Here is a 15,583-nt window from a genome sequence, read left to right on the forward strand (position 1 = left end):
TTTTAAAACTGTCAGATCTCATAAGACTTATTTGCTATCATGAGAATAGCGCACAGGAAAGACCTGCCCCCATGATTCAATTACCTCCTGCCAGGTCCCTCCCACAACATGTGGGAATTCAAGATAAGATTTGGGTGGGGACATGGCCAAACCATATCAGCCCATCTTTATTAAAACTTAAAAACAGGCTGGGCGTGGTGGCTCACACCTGTAATCCTAGCACTTTGGGAGGCCGAGGCGGGCGGATCACGAGGTCAAGAGATCAAGACCATCCTGGTCAACATGGTGAAACCCCGTCTCTACTAAAAATACAAAAAATTAGCTGGGCATGGTGGCGCGTGCCTGTAATCCCAGCTACTCAGGAGGCTGAGGCAGGAGAATTGCCTGAACCCAAGAGGCGGAGGTTGCGGTGAGCCGATATCGCGCCATTGCACTCCAGCCTGGGTAACAAGAGCGAAACTCCGTCTCAAAAAAAAACTTAAAAACAAGCCTCAAAAAGAACAAGCTGATGCACAAGCAAATTAACTGTCTGCCAAAACAAAACTCTATTAAGAAAGGTAAGAGGATGCCATCAAGAGGACTTGGAAAAAAAAAAATTAAAAGAGAAAAAAAAAAGGCAAGGGGACCTAGACAAATATCCTAGGGTCCATACTATGCAAATTTATGGGAGGAAAGTAACTATAAATTCCAAGCAGTAAGCTGTGACCCATGACCTACAGGGGAAAGAAATCAATAAATAAAAACAGAGTCAGAAATATTAGTAACAATGACAGAAGTAGCTGAGAGTTTAAACAAGTTACTATTATGTAACACTAAAGAATTTAAAGCAAAACATGAACACAACAACAACAAACAAAAACAAGTAAGGGCCAGGAACTATGACTCAAATTTGTAATCCCACTGCTTCTGGGGGCTGAGGCAGGAGGATCACTTGAGGCCAGAAATTTGAGAGTAGCATGGGCAACGCAGTGAGACCCATCTCTAGAAAAAAATAAATAAAAGGCTGTGAATTTTTTTTTAAAAGAAGAAACAAAATCAAAATGAAGAAATGGAAACTTTTTTAAATTGAAACTTTTAATAGAAGTTACCTTAAGAAATTAGAAAAATAAGAGCAAATTAAACCCAAAGTAAGCAGAAGAAAATAATAAAAATTAAAGCAGAATTGATTAAATAGAAAAAATTTGGTCAGGGCTGTGGCTCACACCTGTAATCCCAGCACTCTGGGAGGCCAAGGTGGGCGAATCACCTGAGGTTAGGAGTTCTAGACCAACCTGGCCAACATATAAAATTAGCCAGGTGTGGTGGTGCATGCCTGTAATCCCAGCTACTCGGTAGGCTGAGGCAGGAGAACTGCTTGAACCTAGAAGGCGGAGGTTGCAGTGAGCCAAGATCGTGCCATTGCACTCCAACCTGGCCAACAAGAGCGAAACTTCATCTCAAAAAAAATAAATAAATAAAAAGAAAAAGCAAAAATTTATAAATATTTGGCTTTGGCCAAAAAAAAAAAAAAAAAAAAAAGAAAGAAAAAAGAAAAACAGGAAATTCGTGAAATCAAAGCTGGTTCTGTGAGATCAAAAAAATGAATAAATACCTAGCCAGACACAGACACAAAAGTGCACAGCACAAAACAGCTTACTAAAGTCCCAGCTTTCTCGCAGAGGATAAGAACAGGTGGCTAGGCAAGGTGGCTCGCACCAGTAACCTCAACACTTTGGGAGGCCAAGGCAGGAGGACTGCTTGAAGCTAGGAGTTCAAGATCAGCCTGGGCAAAACGATGAGACCCAGTCTCTACCAAAAACAAAAAACACCAGGGAAACATTCAAGAAGATCACAGAGAAGGAACTGGGAAAAGCAACACCACATAGTTGTTTATGAACACCTAGGTTTGCCCCCTAACCTATACATGCAAGAATATGATCCTACTCACAATATTAAAGATTTTGAGAACTGAAGTAACAGATACTCTCTTCAGGCACCAGACTGGCTATGAGGCAGCACATACATGGAACAGACCCAAATAGGACTGCAAAGATGTTGAAAATAAACTGGTATCAGAACAACATCCCACAGAAGGAGTTGGGACTTGGAAGCTTGAACCTAACCAAATCATTAAAACAAAATTAGCAACATTTTCCACAGGACTTAAGTAAGATCCAGAGTCTAATAAAATAGTATGCAAAGTGGAAAATCTCAACTTGCCTGGGAAAAGAAACAGATACCAATGCAGAGCTGAGAGAGAGATCTAAGACTCTATTTGGTGCCATAAAAATGCTCAAGGGAAGCACTAGTGAACACTCTGAAACACCTTTTTTAAGGAGAAAAAAACCTCACTGTATGGACTTAACAGCAGAAAGAAGACAACATGAAAGTATCAGTGTCCTGGAAGAGAATGCAATAAAATTTATCCAATCCGAAAAACAGAGAGAAAGATTTTTAAAGAAATGAACAGAGCTTTAGGAACCGGTATAAGAGAAATCCCAGAAGGAGACATTCTCAGTCGTCAGGCACAGTCCATCAGCACCACGGCTGAGCTGAAACATCATATCACGAGATTATGGCATCTGAAACCCACAATATTAAGAAATGGAACTTGGCCGGGTGTGGTGGCTCACACCTGCAATCTCAGCACTTTGGGAGGTCAAGATGGGCAAACTGCTTGAGCCACCCTGGGCAACATGGCAAAACCCCATCCATCTCTACAAAAAAATACAAAAATTATCTAGTCCTGGTAGTGCGCACCTGTAATCCCAGCCACCCATGAGGCTGAGGTGGGAGGATCACTTGAGCCTGGGAGGTTGAAGCTGCAGTGAGCCATGACATGTCACTACACTGCAGTGTGGGCAAGAGCGAGAGCCTGTCTCAAAAAATAATAATAATAAGCAAAAATAAAACAAAAGAAATCTAACTTTTGGTCAGGCACAGTAGCTCAGGCCTGTAATCCCAGCACTTTGGGAGGCCAAGGTGGGCAGATCACAAGGTCAGGAGTTTGAGACCAACCTGGCCAACATGGTGAAACCCCGTCTCTACTAAAAACACAAAAATTAGCCTAGTGTGGTGGTACACACCTGTAATTCTAGCTGCTCAGGAGGCTGAGGCAGGAGAATTGCTTGAACCTGGGAGGTGGGGGTTGCATGATCTCATGACTGAGATCGTGCCACTGCACTCCGCCTGGGGGACAAAGCAAGACTCCATCTCAGAAAAAAAAAAAAAGTAATATTTCTTTCTTTTTTTTTTTTTTTGAGACACAGTCTTGCTGTCACCTAGGCTGGAGTGCAGTGGCGCGATCTCAGCTCACTGCAACCCCTGCCTCCCGAGTTTAAACAATTTTCCTGTCTCAACCTCCTGAATAGCTGGGATTACAGGTGTGCACTGGTTAATTTTTGTATTTTCCACAGAGATGGGGTTTCACCATGTTAGCCAGACTGGTCTCAAAATCCTGACCTCAAGTGATCCGCCTGCCTAGGCCTCCCAGAGTGCTGGGATTACAGGCATGAGCCACTGTGTCCAGCCAGAAACAGAACTTAAAATATTGCAGATCATTCCATTGATCTTTATAGAAAAATGGAATTTTTTTTTAATTTCACTAATGAAAATATGTAGAAGGTTAAGAAATCTCCAAAACAGTTGACTGCTTTCAAAAGTAGAACAATTAGACAAGCTGTGAAAAGTACAGAAAAAACTCCATAAAGTGACCCACTGCAGAAACAAAGTTCATCATCCTTTTCTAAATCCTTGTTACAAGAAAAAAAGTTTCCTGAAGATTCAGACATGGCAAATAAAGAAACTAGGCTATTTATTAATACTTCAATAGAAGATAGTGACACAAAAAATTTTAAATAAAATACATACAATTTAGATTTGGCATTAAGATAATGTGGTAATTTTCTTAAGTATTAAATGTATCTTCCCATCATTTTCTTTCAGTGAAGGCAAAAAACATATTTCATTTCCCCGAAACTGGTTAAAAGGAATACAGTCTTAAGCCAGGCATGGTGGCTCATTCTGCAATTCCAGTACTTTGGGAGGCTGAGGTCAGCAGATTACTTGAGGTCAGGAGTTCAAGACCAGCCTGGCCAATATGGAGAAACGATGTCTCTACTAAAAATGCAAAAATTAGCTGGGCATGTTGGTGCATGCCTGTAATCCCAGCTACTCAGCTCTCCAGTGGTAGGAGAATCGCTTGAAGCCAGGAGGTGGGGGTTGCAGTAAGCCAAGATCGTGCCATCTCACTCCAGCCTGAGTGATGGAGTGAGCCTCCCTCTCAAAAAAAAAAGAAAAAGGAAAGTCAACCATGTTGAAATGATGCCTAGAATTTCTTCAACAATATCCAGGGGTGCAGGGGTCACAGATGAAAAAGAACGAACCACAAGTTAATACTGTCAATACTAGGAGACAGGTTCATTATATTATTCTCCTTATATTGACATGTTTGAAATTTTCCATATTAAAAAGTTAAAAAGAAGGAACCAACCCTAATTCATTCTATGAAGCCAGCATCACCCTAATACCAAAACCAGGAAAGGATACAACCAAAATAGGAAACTACAGACTGATATCCTTTATGAACACTGATGTTAAAATCCTTAACAAAATACTAGCTAACTGAATCCAAAAACATATCAAAAAAATAATCCACCATGATCAAGTGGGTTTCATACCAAGGATGCAGGGACGGCTTAACATGCGCAACTCAATAAATGTGATACACCATATAAACAGAATGAAAAACAAAAATTGTATGATCATCTCAAAAGATGCAGAAAAAGCATTCAACAAAATACAGCATTCCTTTATGATTAAAACCGTCAGCAAAATCAGCATGCAAGGGACATGCCTTAATGTAATAAAAGCCATCTATGACAAACCCACAACCAACATAATACTGACTGGGGAAAAATTGAAAGCATTCCCTGTGAGAATGCGAACAAGACAAGGATGCCCACTCTCACCACTCCTTTTCAATACAGTACTGGAAGTCCTAGCCAGAGCAATCAGACAAGAAATAAAGGGCATCTGAATCGGTAAAGAGGAAGTCAAACTGTCCCTGTTTGCTGTTGAGATCATCGTTTACCTTGAAAACCCTAAGGACTCCTCCAGAAAGCCCTCAGAACTGATACAAGATTTCAGCAAAGTTTCTGGATACAAGATTAATGTACACAAATCAGCAGCTCTTCTATACACCAAGAGTGACTAAGTAGAGAATCAAATCAAGAACTTAACCCCTTTTACGACAACTGCAAAAAAAATAAAATACTTAGAAACATACCTAACAAAGGAGTCTTGAACTCTCGACTTCAGGTGATCCGCCCACCTTGGCCTCCAAAGTGCTTGGATTACAGGCGTGAGGCACCATGCCCGGCCCCAAAGGAGTCAAAAGACCCCTAAAAGGAAGACTAAAAAACACTCCTGAAAGAAATCGTAGATGACACAAACAAATGGAAACACATCCCATGCTCATGGATGGGTAGAATCAATATTGTAAAGATGACCATACTGCCAAAAGCAATCTACAAATTTAACACAATGACCATCAAAATACCACCATCATTCTTCACAGAGTTAGAAAAATCAATTCTAAAATTCAGATGGAACCAAGAAAAAGCCCGCATATCCAAAGCAAGACTAAGCAAAAAGAACAAATCTAAAGGCATTACACTATCTGACTTCAAACTATACTCTAAGGGCATAGTCACCAAAACAGCATGGTACTGGTATAAAAATGGGCACAGAGACCAATGGAACAGAATAGAGAACCCAGAAATAAACCCAAATACTTACAACCAACTGATCTTTGACAAAGCAAACAAAAACATAAAGTGGGGAAAGGACACTCTTTTCAACAAATGGTGCTGGGTTAACTGGCAAGCCACATGTAGGAGAATGAAAGTGGATCCTGTCTCTCTTCTTATATAAAAATCAACTCAAAAGGGATTATTAAGGACTTAAACCTAGGACCTGAAACTATAAAAACTCTAGAAGGTAACACTGGAAAAACCCTTCTAGACATTGGCTTAGGCAAGGATTTCATGACCAAAAACCAAAAAGCAAATGCAATTAAAAACAAAGATAAAGAGCTGGGACCTAATTAAACCAAAGAGTTTTTGCATGGCAAAAGAAACAGTCAGCAGAGTAAACAGACAACCCACACAGTGGGAGAAAATCTTCACAAACTACACACCTGACAAAAGACTAACATCTAGAATCTACAATAAACTCAAACAAATCAGTAAGAAACAAACGAACAATCCCATCAAAAAGTAGGCTAAGGACATGAACAGACAATTCTCAAAAGAAGATACACAAATGGCCAACAAACATGAAAAAAATGCTCAATATCACTAATGATCAGGGAAATGCAAATCAAAACAACAATTCAATACCACCTTACTCCTGCAAGAATGGCCACAATCAAAAAAATCAAAAAGCATTAGATGTTGGCATGAATGCAGAGATCAGGGAACACTTCTACACTGCTGGTGGGAATGTAAACTAGTACAGCCGCTACAGAAAACAGTGTGGAGATTCCTTAAATAAAAGTAGAATTACCATTTGATCCACCAATCCCACCCTGGGTATCCACCTAGAGGAAAAGAAATCATTATTTGAAAAAGATAAGTACACGACCTGTTTATAGCAGCACAACTCATAATTGCAAAATACCTATCAATGAATGAGTGGGTAAAGAATCATATGTGTGTGTGTGTGTGTGTGTGTGTGTGTGTGTGTGTGTATTCCATCACGTGTGTGTGTAGTAATATAAAGAATCATGTATGTGTGTATATTCCATCATATGATGGAATATTACTCAGCTATAAAAAGGAATGAATTAACAGCATTTGCAATGACCTGGATCAGACTGCAGACTATTATTCCAAATGAAGTAACTCAGGAATGGAAAACCAAACATCGTATGTTCTCACTGACATGTGGGAGATAAGCTATGAGGACACAAAGGCCTAAGAATGATACGATGGGCTTTGGGGACTTGGAGGAAGAGTGGGAGGGTGGTGAGGGATAAAAGACAACATATATAGTACAGTATATACTGCTAGGGTGATGGGTGCACCAGGATCTCCCAAATCATCACTAAAGAACTTACCCTTGTAACCAAATACCACCTGTACCCCAATAACTTATGGGGGAAAAAAAAGTTAAAAAGAAAATTAGTCTTAGGTATGTCAAAATCATAGGGGCCTGGCTGGCACTCAGTAGGTCCCACAGAGGTGGAAAGGTATAAAGAAAGGGCATATACAACCTTAACACAGAGTCTAGAGCTATAGCTACTTAACATTTAAATTAATTAAAATGAAATAGAATTTTAAATTCCTCAGTAAAACTCCCCAGTCTCAGGTGTTCAATAGCCTCATGTGAATGGGAACTAATGTACTGGACAACCTGAATACAGACTGTTTCCATCATCACAAAAACTTCTACAGGACAACACTGGTTTAGAGTTCAAATCTTAGCAACTACTTAATAAACAGCTTTGTACCACTGGCCTAAGTAAACCTTGTAGAGCCTCAATTGTGTTACTGTAAAATGTAGACATTAACAACCTTGCAGGATTTGGTTGAGAACTGAATGCAAACATATATTTTTTAAAAACCTCTTCTCCACTCTCACTGCTTCACTTCACTAGCCTTTAAAAAAATAAAAATAAAGTTTAAAAACCCAAGTAAGCACTCAATTAAATGTTTAAAGAAAGCATTATAATATTGGTTACGGAGATAACTTTAGACTCAACCAGCCTTACCGAATATAAAGAAATCCAAAAGCAGAAACTGAATTAAAATATAGTTGAGGGAAACAAGGGGACTTATTCAGGTAAAGGAAATATTCTACATCTTAAAATGAACATAGGTTGTACAAAAGTACCCATTTGTCAAAAATGATAGAACAAGGCTGGGCGCAATGGCTTACACCTGTAATCACAGCACTTTGGGAGGCCGAGGCAGGTAGATCACCTGAAATCAGGAGTTCAACACCACCTGGCCAACATGGTGAAACCCCATCTCTACAAAAAATAAAAAATTAGCACACGCCTGTAATCCCAGCTACTTGGGAGGCTGAGGTGGGAGAATCACTTGAACCAGAGAGACAGAGGTTGCAGTGAGCCAAGATCACGCCATTGCACTCCAGCCTGGGCAACAAGAGCAAAACTCCATCTCGAAAACAAACAAACAAGAAAGATAATATATCTTTATCCTCTCTTTCCTAAAATTATTATTATTATTTTTGGGGTGAGGACAGTCTCACTCTGTCACCCAGGCTGGAGTGCAATGGCACAATATCGGCTCACTGCAGCCTCAACCACCCAGGCTCAAGCGATTTTCCCACCTCAGCCTCCCCAGTAGCTAGGACTCCAGGCATGCACCACCAAGCCTGGCTAATTTTTGTACTTTTTGTAGAGATGGGGTTTTACCATCTTGCCCAGGCTGGTCTCAAACTCCTAGGCTCAAGCAGTCTGCCCACCTTGGCCTCCCAGAGTGCTAGGATTACTGGCATGAGCTATCATGCCCAGGCTTAACATTATTTTAGTTGGACCTTCCATCTGCAGACAATATGTTGTACTTTTGATACCATATGATTTTTTACAAACTACTACAAACATGAAAAATAATCCTAAGGATGACTTTTCTTCCTTCTTTTATTTACTTTTTAAAATACTTTCATTTACTCCTACAACAAATAAAAATAAGACACATTAAAATAAGAATTAACAAATCAAGGCTATTTTACAGTCTCTTAATCTGAAGGGATCTTAAATATCATCTGATACAACTAGTCACAAAGCTTATGTCTGATGCCAATGCACTGTTTAACTACAAATATGTGTTTGTTTATTTTTGAGACAGAGTCTCATTCTGTCACCCAGGCTGGAGTGCAATGGTACAATCTTGGCTCACTGCAACTTCCGCCTCCCAGGTTCAAGCGATTCTCCTGCCTCAGCCTCCTGAGTACCTGGGATTACAAATGACCACCACCATGTCCAGCTAATTTTTTGTATTTTTAGTAGAGACGAGGTTTCGCCATGTTGGCCAGCCTGGTCTCAAACTCCTGACATCAGGTGATCTACCTGCCTCGGCCTCTCAAAGTGCTGCGATTACAGGTGTGAGCCACCACACCTGATCTACAAAAATGTTTTTAAATATACTGATCCAAAACATCACCCTCTAACTGGATAAGGGATTCTAGCTCTGTAAGAGTTCAGTTTTCTTTTATTCAAGCTAAACATCTTTGCTCTTTCAGCTGTTTCTTATATGAAAATTTTAAGCTCCTTTGGGTTTTTTTTTTGTTTTTGAGATGGTCCATCACCTACACTGGAGTGCAGTGGGCGTAATCTTGGCTCACTGCAACCTTCACCTGATTCAACTGATTGAATCAGCCCAGGTTCAACTGATTCTCCTGCCTCAGCCTTATGAGTACCTGTGATTGTGGGTGAACACCATCACGCCAGCTAATTTTTGTATTTTCAGTAGAGATGCGGTTTTGCTATGAGCCAGGCTGGTCTCGAACTCCTGACCTTAGGTGATCTGCCTGCCTCAACTGCCCAAAATGCTGGGATTACAGGCATAAGCCACCATGCCCAGCCTCCTTTGACATTTTAGACCACTCTATGAAGCTGATGATAATATTGTTCCCATATTTCTATATTTTGTTTTTATATTAAAAAATATAGAATATTTCATGATTTACATGTCATCTTTGTGAAGGGGCCATGCTAATAATCTTCTCTGTATTATTCAAATTTTAGTATATGTGCTGCCAAATAAAACACTCTATATTTTTAAAAACTATTATAATAGCATTTCAAACAAACGAACTGGGGAACTGAAATGGAATTACTGAATTTTTATTTTTCCAAATAAGTCATTAAAAAATTTTTGGCATTTATTATTTCACTAAAGAAAAGCATCTTAAAATTAAAAAGAAATACATAGTCTCAGAATAAGACAAGAAAGATCTGTAAGAATTTTACATCAATTTTTTTTTTCTCTTTACAATCAGGATGTATTAGGATACACCAATATTTTTTGTGGAGTTCAAGCATTAGGGTGTCATTGGTCTGCACTTCTGTTTTGAATCCAGAAGTGAAAATTACAGATATGGTCTTACTAGAAAGCAGAATTGAGTGTAACAATCACCATCTGCTTTCTGAATACTATACTCTTGTTAATGTATCATAAAATGTGCCAGATTTTAATTTCATTTATTTTGTAGCATGAAATTATGTCACTTGAAGAAAGAACATTAAAGGGGCATTTCAGATTCCTGCTTAATATGAGTAGAAGTCTGCAAAACAAGGATTATACACATGATTGACAGACAGCTATAAAACAAAACTTCATAATTAGTTCCATGACAAATACTTCCAAGAGAGTTTGAAGAGAGAACAATAGTATGGTTATGGGGACACAGAAACAGAAGTATAATCAATTATCCAATTATATAAAACATGAATTGCAAATTATTTTAAAGCAAACAAATATTTTCAAGTATAACACATAAAAAACATGGATTAAGTCCCTAGAGGTTAACAGCCATCCTCTAATTTCTAAACACTCCATAAATCCTCATAATAACCATACAGGTTCAAAATGCACATTGTCAATAGCAGAAAAAAAAAAATACATGCCAAGAAAGAGAGCAAATAAAATCATCCATGGCTAACCCCACAGCATTATAAGGAGATGAAACAACTAAAAACTCCAATTCACATGTTAAGAGCATAAACATCCAAGACCAGAAACTTCAATGGGAACCGTCCACAAGAGCAACACAGCAGAGTCTTAGTGGTAACTGAATTACATGTAGTATGACCTAGGATTTACCCTCAGGAGAGGGATCCATCTGAGAGAAAGTACTGACAGTCCATCTGAGACATGATAGAGCAATAGCTACTGGGAAGTCAGAAAGAATACACTTAGAAAGTAGGTAAGATCAAAAGCGACAGTTTTAGCAAGGCAGTTTCTGGGAGAGAGGAGGAGGTGTCATCTGGAGGGTTTATGATAAAGGGAAAAAAGGAAGTGACCAGAGGATGAACGGCCTACTAAAACAAAATAGAACTACGGTGGGGGAGGAGGGTGTTAATTTATGTTTAAAACTACATTTCACAGTGGCAACAAATCAGAGTGCTCTTGAACTAAGAGTCTGAGAAGGCCACCCCAACCGCATCACAAAATAAGACAAAATAAGATAACAATATTGTTGGTCCAGTAAAATCCAATACAAACAACCTGAACAGAAAAAATGACTCAGCATTCATACCAAATTACTTATAAGGAATAAAAAGTAAAAAACTTGGGCACAGCCAGGTGCAGTGGCTCACACCTGTAATTCCAGCACTTTGGGAGGCTGAGGTGGGCGGATCACAAAGTCAGGAGTTCGAGAACAGCCTGGCCAACAGGGTGAAACCCCATCTCCACTAAAAATACAAAAATTAGCCGGGTATGGCAGTGCGCACCTATACTCTCAGCTACTTGGGAGGCTGAGGCAGGAGAATCGCTTGAACCCGGGAGGCAGAGGTTGCAGTGAGCCAAGATCGTGCCACTGCACTCCAGCCTGGGCAACAGAGCAAGACTCCATCTTAAAAAAAAAACTTTGGCAGATGGAAATACACACCAAAAACCCTAGCTATATAGAGGAAAGATGTAATACAATACTCCATCACAAATGCAGTAATTAATTAACAAATGCAGACATAAAAGAACACCTCAAATAAAAAACTCAATTTTAAACAGAGTAGACAAATAACAGGAACTTGCAAAACACAAACAAACTGAACTTAAATGAAGACTAAATTACAGAAGATGCCCTAGAGAGAACAGATATGCCCTAAAGAGATAGAAAATAGGAATGCTCTTATGTAAATGAAAAAGAAATAAAAGTGAAAAGAATCAAAGAAAAGTCATACATATAGAAGAAAGAGGACAGGTGCGGTGGCTCACACCTGTAATCCCAGAACTTTGGGAGTCTAAAGCAGGCGGATCACTTGAAGCCAGGAGTTCAAGACCAGCCTGACCAACATGGTGAAACCCTGTCTCTACTAAAAATACAAAAATTAACCAAGCACGGTGGCACATGCTTATAATCCCAGCTACTTGGGAGGCTGAGGCAGGAGAACTGTTTGAAACTGGGAGGTGGAGGTTGTAGTGAGCTGAGATAGCACCACTCCCCTCCAACCTGGGAGACAGAGCGAGATTCCCTCTCAAAAAAAAAAGAAGAGAGGCAAATAAAATCCAACTGTCAAAGATCTGAAGAATGAAACAGAACAAAACTACCAATACTCAAAGCTGTAACTCAAGAAAGTTTCTTGGATGTTTAAGAAAAAAACCAAGTCATATACTAAGAAATCAGGTTGGCATCAGCGACACAAGCAAGATAAAAGCAGGATAATATTTTCAAGAAACTTAAGAGGATGTGAATCAAATATTTTATATCTAGCCAACCTGTCCTTCAAATATCAAGGATACAGGAAACAATTTAAACATGTAAAAATTTAAGAAATAGTTCCACAAGCATCCCTGAGGAAGCTACTAGATGATGAGCTTTATCCAACCAAAAAGTGATTGAGAACTTCAAGAAAAGATCCGATCACGAGGTCAGGAGTTCGACGAGCCTGGCCGACATGGTGAAACCCCATCTCCACTAAAAATACCAAAAAAAAAAAAAAAAAAAAAATTAGCCAGACATGTTAGTGAGCACCTGTAGTCACAACTATTCAGGAGGTTGAGGCAGGAGAATCGCTTGAACCCAGGAGGCGGAGGTGGCAGTGAGCTGAGATTGCACCATTGCACTCCAGCCTGGGCGACAGAGTGAGACTGTCTCAAAAAAAAAAAATTAAACTCAATCTGGACTTAAAAAAAAAAAAAAAAAAAACTATGATATTGTAGTACTAAATTTAAAACAAAGGTATTGATGAGGAAGAATAGTATGTAAAATGGCATACTCTCACAAAGTAAATATAATTTCAAAAAAATCACAGGAAAAGAGACCAAAAAAAAACTGGAATAAGAGCTCACACATAAAAAAATGAAACTAAATGGCTCTAATTTAAAGCTGATAAACCAAACAGAAGAAACCTAAATATTTTTTTTAAAGACTAAGAGGATTTTTAAAGGTATAATATAAAGGTAACTAACAAAAATATAAACTCTCTTAAGTAAAAAAAATTAAGCAAATAAAAACATCAAACAGAATACAAGACCCAGAATTAAGTATAACATAATCCAAAGATGAGATCATTCAGTGGAAAAGCTAAAGTTTAAAATAGACTACATCTACGAAAGAGCAAGCACTAATAATACATGTGCTTTACCATTTACTGTGCACTTATATACATATCTCACTACCTAATCTGTGAAGTAGAGTTTAGAGAAGTATTCCTTTTCTCTTTTACTCAGATTTGCCAACTGAGTTTTGTTTTGTCTTTTAATGATGTCTCACTCTGTCATTCAGGCTGGAGTGAAGTGGCATGAACACTGTTCACTGAAGCCTGGACCTCCCAGGCTCAAGCAATCCCCCACCTCAGCCTCCCGAGTAGCTGGGATTACAGGTGCGCACCACGCCTGCCTAATTTTTGTATTTTTGTACAGATGTGGTTTCACCATGTTGCCCAGGCTGACCTAAAACTCCTGGGCTCAAAAGATCCTACCACTTCTGCCTCCCAAAGTACAGAGATTACAGGCGTGAGCCATCATGCCTGGCCTATTTCCTGGGTTTTAAAACGTTACTTAGTCTCCCCACAGAAATCTTTAGGATAAATTAGCCTCTATCAAAACCTTCCCTAAACCGGGTGAGGCACTTTGGGAGGCTGTGGTCAAGAGATCAAGATCATCCTGGCCAACATGGTGAAACCCCATCTCTACCAAAAATACAAAAATTAGCTGGGCATGTTGGTGCTCACCTGTAGTCCCAGCTATTTGGGAGGCTGAAGGCAGGATAATCACTTAAACCTGGGAGGTGGAGGTCACAGTGAGCCAAGATTATGCCACTGCACTCCAGCCTGGCGACACAGGGAGACTACATCTCAAAAACAAAACAAAATAAAGCTTCCCTAACGAAGAAACAGTTGGAAGATGCTTAAGTCTCCTTAGTTTTCATTTAGTGGTAGTGACAACCTGAGACCTCGAAGAATGTGGCACTATCTAAGGTACTAGATGCAAGATCAGGGCTCTTAGTAAACACCCATACTACAGAGTTAAGAACTACTCAAACACAGGCTATATGATCTCTACAACTCTAAGTTAAATCACATACAGTCAAATTCTGTTATAATGCTTGCTTTTAAAACACACATTGGCTCCAAAACAACTGATGCATTTTGAGTATTTTAAATTTCATGTTTGCTTCTGTGAATTTCATCTGTTAGAAACTCTAGATGAACACAGAAAACAGCATCCAGAAAAAACAAGTCTCAGAGGCATGCACAGCAGCACCTAGACACACACCTCAAACATCTACCACTACCTCAGTTCACCTTGTACGTTGTGAGCCACAATGAACCACACCCATCCACATATGATGTTACAACTTTCCATCAGATTTCAGTTTACCTACTTTCCCCACTTCACAATAATTCACAAACTGTAATCCTTCAGACACCTAATTCTGCAAGCAAGCACTATCTTTTCCAAGGTAAAGTACAATATTTACATCATAGTATTAATGTATTTGTTAATCATTTAACGTATGTAAAACACTACTACCATTTTTACTATTATCTTTGTTTTTGATCTGCCACTAATAATGTTTTTGAATGTTGTGGCCAACCTCATTTTTCCCATAAGCCCTGTGGTTTTTATTGCATGACTTTGCAAAGTGCAGGGACTTTTAGGAATCTGTATGTCCAGAACAAGAGAATTACCTGTATACATAGCATTTAGAAACATACTGTAACAATGCAGTCATTAAGTATTGGCTATACTTATAATCTCCTGAAGGGAATATCACAAAGTTTGTATCAGCAAACATGTAAAAAGTCTGGCATAAAATCTGGCTCAAAATAGATACTAAATATATACTGTTTTGCTTCATGTTCCCCTTTTTAAAAACTCTGACTTGGTCCTCAAGCATTGATAATTAAAGGTAATCTTGTACCATCCAATGAGTTCTCTCTGAAAAATAGAGTACCATTTTATCGTGAGAGAAAAAAAAGTTTTTGAATTGCAACAGCAACCAACTGTAAAAGCAGACAACCAACCAAGGCTAGGCTCTTTTTCCCCCAGGTCTATTATTTTTAAAAGCAAACTTTCACTTCTTGTTTTACGTAATCAGATAAAACAACTCTTATAGATGCCACTCAGGAATGTTTACACAATCTCCTCTGTAATAAAATCAAATGGACTCTTTAAGATTAAAAATATTACTGGCTTCAAATAATATTATTTCCCCAAGGGGTTTTAGTAGAAATTTCATATGATTTCAATTGAAGATTTGTTCATACTATACTAACCAAAGAAAACTGCAGTGTAGTAGAGCCCATCAGATAACAAAAACATCCACTTCTCCATCATTTATTTCTTAAACTGCAATTTTTATTTTACTTTTTTTTTTTTTCCAGACAAGGTCTCATTGTGTCACG

General features: G+C 38.8%; 1 protein-coding gene and 1 non-coding gene across 4 annotated transcripts in view; both read right to left on the reverse strand.

The window, feature by feature from the left end:
* The window catches only part of NAA15 (N-alpha-acetyltransferase 15, NatA auxiliary subunit), a 98,334-nt gene that overhangs the window by 71,494 nt on the left and 11,257 nt on the right, over window positions 1–15,583 (reverse strand). The gene's annotated exons all lie outside the window — the stretch shown is intronic.
* Window positions 9,670–9,778, reverse strand: LOC135277842 (U6 spliceosomal RNA). The gene has a single exon (XR_010345423.1). It is a non-coding gene; the product is annotated as a U6 spliceosomal RNA (small nuclear RNA).

The sequence above is a fragment of the Aotus nancymaae genome, unplaced genomic scaffold (genome assembly GCF_030222135.1).
Source record: "Aotus nancymaae isolate 86718 unplaced genomic scaffold, 86718_ANA_hifiasm-v0.15.2.pri h1tg000033l, whole genome shotgun sequence".
Taxonomy (NCBI): Eukaryota; Metazoa; Chordata; class Mammalia; order Primates; family Aotidae; genus Aotus; species Aotus nancymaae.